This window comes from Aphelocoma coerulescens, unplaced genomic scaffold, assembly GCF_041296385.1.
Source record: "Aphelocoma coerulescens isolate FSJ_1873_10779 unplaced genomic scaffold, UR_Acoe_1.0 HiC_scaffold_125, whole genome shotgun sequence".
NCBI classification, from domain to species: domain Eukaryota; kingdom Metazoa; phylum Chordata; class Aves; order Passeriformes; family Corvidae; genus Aphelocoma; species Aphelocoma coerulescens.
This window is the reverse complement of record NW_027183481.1, coordinates 543,951-553,692: the sequence shown is the minus strand read 5'-3', so window position 1 is coordinate 553,692 and position 9,742 is coordinate 543,951. Positions and strand designations below refer to the sequence as shown.

The 9,742-nt window shown below is 36.2% G+C and overlaps 1 long non-coding RNA gene across 1 annotated transcript; it reads left to right on the top strand.

Moving 5' to 3' along the window:
• The first annotated feature begins 4,231 nt into the window (after positions 1-4,231).
• Positions 4,232-8,247, top strand: LOC138100665 (uncharacterized). Its single transcript, XR_011146889.1, has 2 exons — positions 4,232-4,390; positions 8,029-8,247. It is a non-coding gene; the product is annotated as an uncharacterized lncRNA (long non-coding RNA).
• Positions 8,248-9,742: the final 1,495 nt, after the last annotated feature.

Genomic DNA, 9,742 nt, shown 5'->3' with positions numbered 1-9,742 from the left:
AGGCGTAGAGTAAGAGTGTTATGGAATAATGGAATCATTGAATCATAGAGTAATGGCATCACAGAATCACAGGATGTTGAAGGCATAGAATTGGAAAATTGTGGAATCCTGGCAACCTGCATTGCATACCCAGTGCTCCCAGGCACAAGGCTGATCACTGGTATCACATTCACTTAAAGCTGTAATAACTAAGGAGGAAAATAAGTCACTTACATTTTTTAAAATCTGTAGAGAACTCTCTCCTTTACTGTAGAGGGAGCAAGAATACACATTTTATCTTTGCATTGATAGAAGTGATTCTGTGAACCCCAAAACATTCCATTTTAGCTATGCAATTTCTTTTCCCACAAAAGTGTTTGCTTTTTTCTAAGAGTTCATGTGTTTAAATCTATCGTCCAAAAATGACAAAAATCGAAACACCTCATACCTTTATAGAATTCTATCTGAGGCTTTTGAGAGAAATGCAGATTTTTATTTTTTTCTAGTAATCATGTCTATTTAGAACAACAAGAATATAATTATGTCACATTGTATTTTCAAACATACCTTTTCACTCTGCACAAGAGTAAACCATGTTTGGGGTTTTTTCCCCATTTTTTATTTCTTAACAGTTTCTAATGCCTTTCTTTCTAAATGTTTCGCAAGTGGAACAGCTAGATTCTAATTTTTTGGCAGTAATTTTGAAATTCCCTGGAACAACAGGAATAAAGGGAAGGACTTGAGAATGAGAATGGAGCTAGAAAAGATAATGAGAATGACACCACACTGCCAACATTCAACTGCAAGGTGGTGACAGAGCAGCATGACAAAGATGTAAAAAGAAAAAAATATCAGAGGGGAGGAAAATATAAAAAGTCGGTATCTCAGATATTTTATCACTGTCATTTAACATAGTCTCTCTTCCCTGATTCTTGTTGACTAACTTCTGTTGACTTCAGGGGCCTTGTGCTTTTTTGGTTCTGGTTTTTCGGGGTTTCTTTTTTGTTCCTCATCAATGTATCAGCAGCTTTGTTCTCAGCTAAATTGCTAAATTAAATGACGACATGTCAGGTAGTTATCTACTCCTATGCACATACATCATTGAGATAACAAAGAAACACTTTCAGTACGTTTGCCCCAAGTCATGCCCTTCCCTGCTCCTTTTAGTCAGGGAAATCTGAGCTGGGATTCAATTAATCAGATTCAGCTTTGATTTGTCCTCACATGAAGTTTGAACCTAAAGCTTTTATTCAAGTCTTGCTCTATTGACACCTGTCTCAGCTCCTGACCGCTCCTTTCAAGCCCCATCTCATTTTCAATAGCCTCAACAGGCAAAGATCTCTGCCCATCAGAAAGTGTGGTGTTCCCCAGCTCCTCAGGAACCCCTGGCTATTTATGATGCCTGTGGCTCAAATGATTGTACCTCTTAATAATCTCTTTCTGGATGGTCAAGGAGCTTCCAATCCCTACTTTAGACAGAAGACAATGCTTTACTTTTATGCCCCTTAACCCATAATGTGGAGTTCCAAGTGGAATTAAATTACTTCCAGTCCTGTAAATTTCAGCTTGGGTAGTATTTCTTGCTTTCACTCTCTGCAAATCCTGAAAGGTTGGTTACAAGAAGTTTTGTTGCCACGTGTTCCGGCGAAGTGGCATGGGGCTGAAAAAGTTATACACCTGCACGATTTAGTGACATAAGTACACAGATGACAGATCAGGATTACTGCATTTTAAATCACAGCACTTTTAGGGAGTTTTGGATTTGCCAGAATGTTATCATTAGCAGAAGACAGCATTTCTGGATTCAGGACAGTAATGGCTATGAAGATGAGGAGAAGCCTCAGGTGATAATCAGCACTGACAGAGAGGTGGTAAGCTACCTCTCAAATCCCAGTCCTAGATCTCACAGGAAAAAATTGTCACTTATCACCTGTACCCAATGTGGACTAAACAAACAAAAGATATGCAGAGTAGAGCACTACCTAGCTGACAATGTCAGGGAGGGAACAGAAGAAATAAACATGACAAATAAATTAGCAGCTGAATCAAAGAATATTAAAAAAACCCAAAAAAAAGCAGTTTAATATATTGCAGTTAATTATAGTAAGAAACAGATCCTTATTTTGCAATATACTTCAGTAGTTCTGATGCATGTAGATCACCAAATGTTTACACAAATAACAGCAACAAACAAGGTCATGAACATATTGCCTTCTGCATAGAGTGTGAAAAAATATAACCAAAGCAAAAAGAAAAATTTCACAAAAATACACAACAGTATTTTTGGGAGATAAGAGCTTGAAGTATATGCTAGTCTTCAAAACTGTGGTATTAATTGCATGTCTGTAAATCACCTTTAATTAGTACAGTTATTTAATTTTACAAGCATTCTGCGCTTGTAAAAGTACGTAGTCATGTACATGATATCAGTTCTCCTCTGATAACTTTAATTTCATGTAAGTGTTTCAAAGGTATTCTTTTTTTTTAAGGGGGTGGGGCAGGGGACAGGAATGAAAATAAAATTCAGATTCAAGATACCCTCTGGTTCCCTAGAACAGTAGAACAAGAAAGAAAAAAAAAGGAAAATGTTCCAGTTTCACAATATTGATGCTTTTCCATTTTCTTTCATCTTCTTATTAGAAAACTGAGAAAGGGATGAGCAAAGAGGTCCCTCTTTTCCTACTGGAGAGCTGTAAGTAGTCAATCTCTCTGACTTGGTATCCCATCTTCATTCATTAGCAAATAGCAAAGGGGTGCAAGAGTCTCAGGCACTATCTGAATCAAGAAAACACCCAGTCCCTCAGATTCCTGCAATGTTTTTCTAAATGGTATGGTAAATCTGAATTAGAGTACTCTAGTAACTGCTGCTACTACATTTACTACAATTTTATTTTAAATCTTTTCTGAAAAAATTTCTTCTCAAAGTATCTTTACATAATCACATGAACATCACAGGATTCTGACTTCTTTACTTAAAACAGAGAGCAAAAAGAATTTTATTTTCCTAGGCCTAGGAATCAAAATAAATACATGACACTGGTTCAAATAAAAAGGAAAAAAAAGAACTAGAAGACACCAGAAAGGGGCTCATGTCCAAAAATTTATTCGTATTTAAATAACAACACAAAGTTTCAAAATCAAGGTTGCTTTACACACAAGCTTGTACTTACAGATTCTAGTTTACAGGTCTTTTTCTTTTCCCTCCAGTTTATGTCGAGATCTTTAACATGACATTTCAAAACTGTGCTTTACCAGAGAAAACTAATCAAAATAATTCAGTCATTTCTGAAATAAAGGCTAGGAAATAATATGCTGTTTTGCCTAGTACCTTGTCACGGCTGACCTCTAACATTTCCCTGGAAGATCTCATTTATCTTGGATTATAGGCCAAAGAGCTTTCCCTTGATTTTCAATGTTCCTCTTTAGTAAAAGTGATTAACTTATGTGTGTGAAAATATGAAAGCCGGTTCATCACATAAACAGCCAGGACCTCGAGGAAAGACTGGAAACATAGCTGCTAAAAAAAACCTTAAAAGTGTAAAATAAGCAAATGGCCATTTTAAATGGACCTGAAAATCCTTCCCCAGACTGTTTTTCAAGGTGTTGTTCACATGTTGGCTGCCAGGTTAACTGAGGGGGCTGAGAACTGACACACGTCCAGGAAATTTTCCAAGATATACCTCAGTCTTCTGTAAACATTGATCTCTCCCTCCCCCCACTTCCAGTGCTCATTATTTTCCCCCAAAAGGAGATATAAGCTTATGCCAGACATAACCAAAATGACACAAAACCTTTTTCCCCCTTTTTCATCCTAACTGAGGTCGGAATTAAAAAACAGAAATGCAGGAAATGGGACAGGAACTTTGTCTCATTTTTCTTGTTTGCTTGTTTATAGAAGTAAAAATTGTCAGCATGTACAGTTGGTGCTACTGATGACACTGAAAATCTGACAAAAACTATGTTTTGGGGAAGACAGTGCCCTCTAGATACAGGGATTAAATTTTATTTTAGATTATGTAGCATGTTTTGCTTGAACTTCACCTTCTGCTCCTCAGCGGCATGGTTTGCCTGAGGCTTACCCTCTGTTCCTTCCTGTGCAAGGTACCTGATATTCCAGAGCAACTAAAAAAGCTTAGGCACTTGGATCTCTCTGCTGAATTCCTCCTTAAAAACAAAATAAATTAAAAAAAAAAAACCAAAATCACAGTTCACACAGCCACAGAGAAAAAAAAAATCCCTTCTACAAGTGGTGAAGAGTCAAATAAGGTTTTCCTCTCAAATGAAGCTGGAAGCTTTTGTGGAGCATGCAGTGTGTAGGCAAAGGCACTGGGGATAAGAAGTGAAGAGCTGCTCTCTGCATGCCTGAGAAAGCTGGATGATTTGAATGCAAAGATAACAAACATTTGTCTTGGTAAGTAGCATGGGACGGAATTAAGTGCTGTTGGATAACTACCTTTGAGAATAAAGAGCATGTAGAGATGCTCCTTTATTTTTTTCCTTTTAATTATAAGCTGTAGGTCATTAAATCTTATCATACTCCTACACATTCAATTCTTAATGTAACTTGAATGTAATTGCCTGTTGTACCAAAGCAGATTGGAAGTTAGTCTTCTTTCTTTAGCAAATTTTTATTGCAGGAGCAGAGGAACTAGACAATATGGTTTGAGGGTATAATTTGCATGCATTATATCAGATGCCAAATTCCATTTCCTGGGGGGGGGAAAGAAAGAAAAAAAATCAGAAACTGGACCCAGACACTGCTACTGCTGTGTCACTGCCATATTTCTTCACTGTAATCTGCCACGAGCATATATATATATATAGATATATATAAGGCAAAACCCATCACATGCTGTACACATGAACTTATAATGCTGTTCTTGGAAAGCATTTTAGCTATTGACGTATTCCTGAATCCTAGGGCCAGAATGGATTTAATTTCCTGCACCAGATGAACGTTGGCATCGGCTTTTGACCAAAAAAAAAAAGGCGTTTTCAATTTTCCTCTCTGAGTGCAATGATCATTAAGTGATAAGACATGTGGCTTCCTATAGCCTGGAAAATTTGAAAATTTCAGTCCATATAGCTCAGAATCTTCTGAATATGGCTTGTTTCAAGTTATCCTAAAATTTTGAAAGGGCAGTAACTCCAGAATTTACTCTGCTGTTTGAAATTCCCTTTCCCACTCCTAGACTGGCTAATGTGCAGTTAGATTAAAATGAAGGGAAAGGCATCTCTCAGGAAATCTCATTAAAAAGTGAATTGCAACAAAGATGCTTCAGATAAAAGAAGACTAAGAAATAGGTGTACCAGATGGTTCTGTATACATATATAAATATATATGTATATATACATGTATGTATGTATATATATATATATATATATAAATACTCAGGCAGTCTATAAGGTTCATAATTATTGGTCCACAAATGATACCACGTAAGGATGTAATTAGAAATTAATCTTATAAGAATTTTTAGAAGGGAATACAGTGTTTTGGAATTTTGGGGGAATGAAGGTGAAGGTTTATGACACATGCAGATGGAAAAGGATTACAGTTTTCCTGGCTAGGGAATAGTGGCTGCCGTAGGTGAACCTCCAGCTCATCCATACAGACCTTAGTTACCCAGTTTGGAAGAGTGGCTCAGGACACAAAACTGGAAAGGGAAAAACAGAAAGGAAGGAGTAATATTCAGAAGGGTTTTTCTGCCCTTAAATGCACTGAGAGAACAAAAGCAGATACACTGGAAGAAAAAATCAACTGCCAAAAAAAAAAATCCTTCTATAATGGTCCATGCAAGAAAAGTTGGATAGTTTTAAATCGGGAATACAGTCCAGAAGTTTGATAAAACCATTGAAGATAGACAATAGAGAGATACAGTAGGAAAAAAAATGAGCTGTACAATGAACACATGAACAGCTCCAAAATCTAAATGGGATCTTAAAAAGACAAAGAATGAAAACTAAGATTACAGCACAGTCACATTAGGTTTAATCTGAAAGACTAGGATGTAATGGAGAGGAGGAACAGAAAATCAAGGACAAATACTAAGAAACAACAGAAGCAAGCAAGAAAGGAAAAGGAAAACACAGGTGCACTCCTTGGAGAAAGGAGAAAAAAAAATGAGGACCGTGAAAAAAGCCAAATGTATTCAGAACCCTCTTAGTAGCTTAGGGGTTTTTTACATCAGAATAAGGAAAACACAGATCAAAGGATATGTGGTTGGATTAAACTCATTCAGGTCAGAGGATCTGGTGATATTTATTTTGATACAATTTCTGAATTATTGATGATCATATGTGAGAAGTAATGGGAAACAAATGAGCCTGGAGAATTGAAAAAGGGCATAGATACTATTTGTCTTCAAAAAATGGTTAAAAAGAGGACAAACTGTCTTAAGTTTAATACCCTGGGAGATATCTCAGCAAATGACTAAAAAATTGGTATGTAAATACTTTGGGGATTAGAGCATGGATCTATTCATGCCACGTGATATCAAACCAATTTTATCTCTTTCTTTGAAAAGGTCATTTAAGCTACCATAAAAGTAACACAACAACTGTAATGGAATTCGAATTTTGTTGGACTCCCACATGAGATTTAAAGAAAGAGAGTATGTTGCAAATAAACCCACTTTGAATGCAGAATTAATGTAGTTGAAAAATCTTTAGGGAAAAAAAAGAAAGAAACCAACAAAAACCAACAAACTCTACTGTAAATATTAGCAGTTAAACTTTGGAGAATTCTTCACAATTTAGACAAATGCAAAGTGTTTGGGAAGTTATAAAAGAATGTCAATACCCTTATTTTCTTAATATATTTATAAACATGTAATTCTATTCTTTAGTGTCGTCTTTATTTAAAATTTGGGTTGCATCTTAGCTGTTTTTATTTTCTCTCTACACACTTACAGTATGTGTGTATATGCATACTTACAGTGTGTAGATATAAAATAAGACCTATCTGCCCTGGAAAAAGTTCTACTTTTCTGCATTGTCTCTTTCTGGCCCTTGCTAAAGCAGTCTTGATGCAGCCAGGATGAATATGCAAGTTAATTTTCAATTATGCAGGGATCTTTTGGAACTGTTCATATTCCACATAACTTCCATCTCATCTGAAATGCCAGATTTTTCACTATTTTCTTGTGAGATTCCTCCTGCTAATTCCTTAGTTGCACTGAAGGCCATTTATCCTGCATCCTACTGTAATCACAAACACCTCTCCTGAAAATAAATGAGTGCTTACATTCCATCCTCACTCTCACATAAATTCACTTCTCTCTTTTGCATTGTCCATCAGCTCTGATCTGACAGGTGGATGCCCCTCAGCCACATTCCCCCATCATCTGAAAGACACACTTATCTCCATCCAGATGTATTGCCCAAAGATTTTTGGGGATTGTTTTGTTTTCCAGTGGGTGTTTACTCATCTGATAACTCCCAGCACACATTCATTCTTACTAATGTTGATTTTGGACATTTCCAGTCCTTGCTCCATTATCTTTTGCTTCCTAAGCAGCAAACCTAAGAATGAAACATCACCTTTCCTCTCTCCTGTTCCATCACTGAAAGGGATTCAAAACCTTGAGGCTCACATCTTTCAGGCTAAACACAGTTTGTGTCTAAATTAGCACGTAATTAATGCAGCAGGACCAGATAAAAAGAGCAAACCTGGCTCATTTCAGGATTTAGAGAGGTGGAACTAGATGATGGAACTAGTCTTTAATGTTCCTTCCAACCCAAACCATTCCGTGGTTCTATGTTTCCTGTTATTTATTCTACTATTTTGTCATTTCTATATTAACTAAGTTCTTCTCAAAAATGCATTTCCTTTTTGATCGGTATATACTTAGCTTTGAGGTTAAACCCTCAAAAAATTAAACCTTCAGTGTCTAAGGAAAACTTTCTTCTTTAAAAAAAACCCCCAAACCTAACATGAAGGAGCAGTAACAATGTCTTTTGGAAATTTCTACTTGGAATTTATTTTATTTTACATACCAAAATAATGCTCTGCATCAAATTTCACTTCTTATTTTCTTTCTTTTTTAGCTGTGCTTTGAAACTAGGAGTTGACAGATGGGGATTAAAAATCTTTATCATTTGGACCATCACCAATGCTCACGTCTGCATGATGAGGACCTCAGATCCTTTCCTCAGAAAGGCAAACTTATGAACATAAATTTTAACATTTCCACTCTAATATTTACTTTGAATGTTAGCCTCAATAAGATCCCAGAGATGTCATAAATAAAGAACTGCTCATGAATATTTTTTTTTCCCAATTATTCCACTCTGCTTGAGCAACATCAAAGTAGATTTGAGCTGGAATTTTCATTTACAGGGGCTCAAAACATGTAAAAATATGCATCATGGTAAGTGGTCCTTCCTCTGACAAGTGGACTATTTCCAGGAACAAGAAGTCAGATTTTGTCACATAAATATATCGTAAAGCAAGGATGCAGCAAAGGTGTTGGCAATAGCAATATTTAATCAGCAACTCATTCAAGTACAGCTGAAGATGGAAAATGCATAGTAGCCTTTCCAATATAAATTTTCTGCTTCTCCTATGCCTACAAGACTATATTTGATGCCACCAGCTTTACTTTTTTTTTTTCCATTAGTTCTGCCAAAATTTTGTTTTCAACACAATCTTTCTCCTCCGTTCTTGAGCCTTTTGGTGATTCTCCACCAAAAGAACCCCAACAAATTTTAAGTCAAATTTTCTTATTAATTTCTTTGAAGTGCCAAAAAAAAGTGAATTGTCCTGGCTCCTGTTTGTATTGTACATTCTATTGCAAAATGCTTTTATTTTTACAGGGAAATGTTGGATTTCACCCTAAAGATTCCACCTACTCATGTGCCAATTTCTACTGACAAGGGAGCAAATCCATTGATTTCATTTATGACAATTTTTGAGGCTTTCTTTCCCTGGCTTCTAAGACAGTTTTAAAGGACAACTGAAAAGAAATACATCTGGGGAAAGAGCAGCTGGCAAATCTCCCTGGCTGAAGACAATCAAGTGCCTGTTACTCTGACAGAAGAATTTTAGTTTATTCTTGAAAAGTTAAAACGGTACCATAAATCTGAAGGGAAGACCTGTTTACGTCTTAGTAGTCCCTGGAGTTGTTAAAAATGTGTTGTTAGCTAAGAATTGTCTATAAATTAATCGCTATAATTTCACAGAATATTCTGTGTACTGATTACAGAAAATGGCTAGAAGAGAGGCAAACTTCCTCTTCTTCTAGAAAAAATATTCTTGTAGTAGTAGTATTTATAATAGACACCGCAGCAATATATAGTTTTGAATTCCACTTTAAAAATCATAAGCACTTATAGCTACTCTGAACAGTCACAGATTGAATAGAAATTGTATCCCATTTGAAATTAATGGATATTTCAGCCTAAAATGAATGATTTAGTGAGATATATTATTGTTGGACAGTATTTTCATTATGAAACTCTCTACAGTCAACAAATATCATGCAGCAAACATGCCTAATACCTTTACTTGCACTGTTCCTATGAGTAAGGATTAGAAGAGTCTTACACAGCAGCAAAACAAATCTAAATACAGATCACCTTTCTCTTCACTTCCATCCTGTTATCGCACGTATCCAGCTCACAAACTTTTCCCATCTTCTATATGTCAGCAGCCACAAACTGCCCAGGGACTGCAGGGCACACAACCATATCACCAGAAATACAGAATCATTCCAAGAGCATTCCATAGGCAGGATAACAGGGATTTCAAAGCCCCTTGTAC